The 6,000-nt window shown below is 35.7% G+C and overlaps 1 long non-coding RNA gene across 1 annotated transcript; it reads left to right on the top strand.

Moving 5' to 3' along the window:
• Positions 1–208: 208 nt before the first annotated feature.
• Positions 209–855, top strand: LOC142227574 (uncharacterized). The gene is made up of 2 exons (XR_012719909.1): positions 209–252; positions 318–855. It is a non-coding gene; the product is annotated as an uncharacterized LOC142227574 (long non-coding RNA).
• The last annotated feature ends 5,145 nt before the right edge of the window (positions 856–6,000 follow it).

Genomic DNA, 6,000 nt, shown 5'->3' with positions numbered 1-6,000 from the left:
TGTGCAACGAAGTTCGTGGTCAATTGCAAGAAATAAAAAAATGGAAAATTTTAGACAAATAACCAAATAGTTTATAAAAATAGGTAAGTGAAAATAAAAAATGAAATAAAACTTTAAGGAAGTCACTAAATGTATATCTCCTTGCAGAAAACTAAAATTATGGATTCTACGTTCTTGAAAACATTAAAAAGCTGACCATTGAAAAATGGTGGACAATTAACTGGAACTGCTTCAAATAGTTTATAATAATTGGTACGTCAATATGAAAAATTAAATCAACACTTTAAAGAAGTCACTAAATTTAAATCTATTTGCAGAAAACTAAAATCTTTGGATGCTACATTCTTGCAAACAATAAGAAGCTGACCAATGAAAAATGAGTGGCTTATCACAAGAAAAAGTTTCCAGAAACATTACAAGTGCAACCAATTAAAATTGTTAAAAACAATAAATTGTTGAAATCAACAACTTCTGGATGAAAATGTGCATCACATCGTCAGTTTAATTCATATGCTATTATAAGTTTAAAATGGATATTTTGTGAATTCCTTCTGCTGGAAATCAATTCTAACACGCGGTCCAGTACGTTCCTAATTTCAAATTGCCCGCATGTTAATAAATTTTAATGCTGTTTTATGACACCAAAAGGAAGGAAATCGAATTATCAATGCAAAAGTGTTTACTAATAATGTTTAAGATATTTAAAGTTTTGTTGTTTTTTTTTTGTTCTTATTTGTTGATATGTTTAATAAGATTATTATTTATCATTTGTTATTGTAGTGTATTATGTAGTGTAGTGTATTATTATATATTTTATTTTGATAAAAATAAATAAATTATACAAAATTCATAGAATTTTGGCTTTGACTTTCAATTTGAAGTGGGGATATCATTCATACAAATTTAGGTTGAAAAGTATTTGCAACGATGTTAATTTTGAATTTGACTCGCATCGAAAATTGTTTGACAAATTATTGAGTAGCGATGCATTTCAATTTGAGGATAACACTTGAGATATTATTGCTAATGTGTTGAATTTCACTGTTGAGGGTAATGTCTGTTGTTTGTTGAGAACGCGATTTTCTCAACAACTTCTCAACTTGAATATTACCCTAATCCTTTGAAAAAATGTTTGAAAAATTGTTGAAATTTAGCATTTTTCAAACGTTTGTGTTTATTGGGTAGAACTTTCTATCGGGCGTTATTGTGAATGTGATATGACACACATACTTTGGCTTATGCTAGAGTAGGCTTATGCTAATAATCTAGTGCATTCTACTATCTGGTAGATGTCGTGCAGGCATAACATAAGTGATTATGGTCATATTACTACAATTATTTATAAGTAAAACAAAAGGCGTTACTTTTACAATGAACGATTGGAAAACTAAGAACACAAAAGATGTTTAGGAAAATACTAGAAAATAAAGAAATGACTCTTAACAAGTTATGACGTAATTTTATCGTTACAATTTGAAATTTAAATTAACGGAAACTAATTTAAATAAACTTAAATCTAGAAATATCACATTCGTAACAATATATATGCTTTCTGTTTTCAAGAGTCAGTAATAAATTTGTGCTAAAGGAGAAAAGCTTTTTATTACTAAAATATTTTTTGCGAAACGAAAACACCGTTAGTCTTCTCCATAATGCGGCCTTTTTCGGAAACACAATTTTGCGCTACATGTACTGCACAACACATTCAAGATTCATGTGTCCCGCACAAATATAAAGTGTGGTTAAATTGTAAGGGCCGATGTTGAATGTGAGCCACACCTAAACGCCAAGTTTTTTTCCGAATTTTATTTGACATTTCTCTATTTCAGACTTACTCAATTTGAACCGTGGAGAGATACACAATCCAACAACGTGTTAAATGCTTTCAAGAAATGGCAACAGCGGATGATCAATTTTCGAAGAAAATCATCTTCAGTGATGAGGCACATTTTCACATCAGTGGATTCGTCAATAAACAGAATTGCCGCATTTGGGCGAATGAGAATCCAAGAGTGATTGTCGAAAAACCAATGCACCCACAAAGAGTGACTGTGTGGTGCGGTTTATGGGCTGGCGGCATCATCGGGCCGTATTTTTTCCAAAATGAGTCCGGTCAGGCAGTTACTGTGAATGGTGTTCGCTATCGTGAGATGATAACGAACTTTTTATGGTCCGAATTGGAAGATATGGATGTGGACGATATGTGGTTTCAGCAGGACGGTGCCACTTGCCACACAGCTAACGAAACAATAGCTCTTTTGCGCATCAAATTCAATGGCCGCGTTATCTCACGTAATGGCGATGTCAATTGGCCGCCAAGATCATGGGATTTGACACCGTTGGACTTTTTTCTTTGGGATTATTTGAAAGAAAAGGTATACGTCGATAAGCCAGCAACAATTCAAGAGCTATGGGATGAGATAATTCGGCACATTAACGGCATAGAACCTCCATTATGCCTCAGCGTCGTCGACAATTTGGACCATCGGATGAAGGTGTGCCACCGAGGTCGCGGCGCCCATTTGGCCGATATTTTGTTCCATACATAATTGAGCTATACCAATATATCACAATGAAATAAAATTACAATAATTTCCTAAATAGTTTGTGTTTTATTCAAAATCAACATCGGCCCTTGAAATTTTAACCACCCTTTACTTTAGATACTTTAGAAGATGGGAAATTGGCCTACGTCACACCAAATGTTGCATTGACGGTTGTAGTTCCATACATGTTTGTAATTTTTATAATTTTTATAAGTTAGTGCATATGTTTGTAACACCCAGAAGGAGGCGAGATAGACACATGGTGTCTTTGGCAATAATGCCTAGGGTGGATCCCTGAGTCGATATAACCATGTCCGTCCGTCCGTCTGTCTGTGAACACATTTTTGTGATCAAAGTCTAGGCCGCAATTTAAGTCCAATCGCCTTCAAATTTGGCACATGTTCCTAATTTGGGTCAGAATAGAACCCTATTGATTTTGGAAGAAATCGTTTCAGATTAGATATAGCCCCTATATATATCTTTCGCCCGATATGCACTAATATGGACCCAGCAGCCAGAGTTTTATACCGATTTGCTTGAAATTTTGTACAAACATAACACTTAGTCGTATAGTCAAGTGTGCAAATTTGATTGAAATTGGTTCAGATTTAGATATAGCTCCCATATATATCTTTCGCCCGATATGGACTTATATGGCCCCAGAAGCCAGAGTTTTGGCCCAATTTGGTTGAAATTTTGCACACGGAGTAGATTTGGCATTGTAGCTATGGGTGCCAAATTTGGTGGAAATCGATTCAGATTTAGATATAGCACCCACATATATCTTTCGCCCGATATGCACTTATATGGACCCAGAAGCCAGAGTTTTATCCCGATTAGCTTGAAATTTTACACAAGGAGTACAATTGGTAGTATAGTGATGTGTGCCAAATTTGATTGAAATCGGTTCAGATTTAGATATAGCTTCCATATATATTTTTCGCCCGATATGGACTTATATGGCCCCAGAAGCCAGAGATATTATTGCTAATGTGTTGAATTTCACTGTTGAGGGTAATGTCTGTTTTTTGTTGAGAACGCGATTTTCTCAACAATTTCTCAACTTGAATATTACCCTAATCCTTTGAAAAAATGTTTGAAAAATTGTTGAAATTTAGCATTTTTCAAACGTTTGTGTTTATTGGGTAGAACTTTCTATCGGGCGTTATTGTGAATGTGATATGACACACATACTTTGGCTTATGCTAGAGTAGGCTTATGCTAATAATCTAGTGCATTCTACTATCTGGTAGATGTCGTGCAGGCATAACATAAGTGATTATGGGTCATATTACTACAATTATTTATAAGTAAAACAAAAGGCGTTACTTTTACAATGAACGATTGGAAAACTAAGAACACAAAAGATGTTTAGGAAAATACTAGAAAATAAAGAAATGACTCTTAACAAGTTATGACGTAATTTTATCGTTACAATTTGAAATTTAAATTAACGGAAACTAATTTAAATAAACTTAAATCTAGAAATATCACATTCGTAACAATATATATGCTTTCTGTTTTCAAGAGTCAGTAATAAATTTGTGCTAAAGGAGAAAAGCTTTTTATTACTAAAATATTTTTTGCGAAACGAAAACACCGTTAGTCTTCTCCATAATGCGGCCTTTTTCGGAAACACAATTTTGCGCTACATGTACTGCACAACACATTCAAGATTCATGTGTCCCGCACAAATATAAAGTGTGGTTAAATTGTAAGGGCCGATGTTGAATGTGAACCACACCTAAACGCCAAGTTTTTTTCCGAATTTTATTTGACATTTCTCTATTTCAGACTTACTCAATTTGAACCGTGGAGAGATACACAATCCAACAACGTGTTAAATGGTTTCAAGAAATGGCAACAGCGGATGATCAATTTTCGAAGAAAATCATCTTCAGTAATGAGGCACATTTTCACATCAGTGGATTCGTCAATAAACAGAATTGCCGCATTTGGGCGAATGAGAATCCAAGAGTGATTGTCGAAAAACCAATGCACCCACAAAGAGTGACTGTGTGGTGCGGTTTATGGGCTGGCGGCATCATCGGGCCGTATTTTTTCCAAAATGAGTCCGGTCAGGCAGTTACTGTGAATGGTGTTCGCTATCGTGAGATGATAACGAACTTTTTATGGTCCGAATTGGAAGATATGGATGTGGACGATATGTGGTTTCAGCAGGACGGTGCCACTTGCCACACAGCTAACGAAACAATAGCTCTTTTGCGCATCAAATTCAATGGCCGCGTTATCTCACGTAATGGCGATGTCAATTGGCCGCCAAGATCATGGGATTTGACACCGTTGGACTTTTTTCTTTGGGATTATTTGAAAGAAAAGGTATACGTCGATAAGCCAGCAACAATTCAAGAGCTATGGGATGAGATAATTCGGCACATTAACGGCATAGAACCTCCATTATGCCTCAGCGTCGTCGACAATTTGGACCATCGGATGAAGGTGTGCCACCGAGGTCGCGGCGCCCATTTGGCCGATATTTTGTTCCATACATAATTGAGCTATACCAATATATCACAATGAAATAAAATTACAATAATTTCCTAAATAGTTTGTGTTTTATTCAAAATCAACATCGGCCCTTGAAATTTTAACCACCCTTTACTTTAGATACTTTAGAAGATGGGAAATTGGCCTACGTCACACCAAATGTTGCATTGACGGTTGTAGTTCCATACATGTTTGTAATTTTTATAATTTTTATAAGTTAGTGCATATGTTTGTAACACCCAGAAGGAGGCGAGATAGACACATGGTGTCTTTGGCAATAATGCCTAGGGTGGATCCCTGAGTCGATATAACCATGTCCGTCCGTCCGTCTGTCTGTGAACACATTTTTGTGATCAAAGTCTAGGCCGCAATTTAAGTCCAATCGCCTTCAAATTTGGCACATGTTCCTAATTTGGGTCAGAATAGAACCCTATTGATTTTGGAAGAAATCGTTTCAGATTAGATATAGCCCCTATATATATCTTTCGCCCGATATGCACTAATATGGACCCAGCAGCCAGAGTTTTATACCGATTTGCTTGAAATTTTGTACAAACATAACACTTAGTCGTATAGTCAAGTGTGCAAATTTGATTGAAATTGGTTCAGATTTAGATATAGCTCCCATATATATCTTTCGCCCGATATGGACTTATATGGCCCCAGAAGCCAGAGTTTTGGCCCAATTTGGTTGAAATTTTGCACACGGAGTAGATTTGGCATTGTAGCTATGGGTGCCAAATTTGGTGGAAATCGATTCAGATTTAGATATAGCACCCACATATATCTTTCGCCCGATATGCACTTATATGGACCCAGAAGCCAGAGTTTTATCCCGATTAGCTTGAAATTTTACACAAGGAGTACAATTGGTAGTATAGTGATGTGTGCCAAATTTGATTGAAATCGGTTCAGATTTAGATATAGCTTCCATATATATTTTTCG

The sequence above is a fragment of the Haematobia irritans genome, chromosome 2 (assembly GCF_050003625.1).
Source record: "Haematobia irritans isolate KBUSLIRL chromosome 2, ASM5000362v1, whole genome shotgun sequence".
Lineage (NCBI taxonomy): Eukaryota > Metazoa > Arthropoda > Insecta > Diptera > Muscidae > Haematobia > Haematobia irritans.
This window is presented reverse-complemented; position numbering and strand designations above follow the sequence as displayed.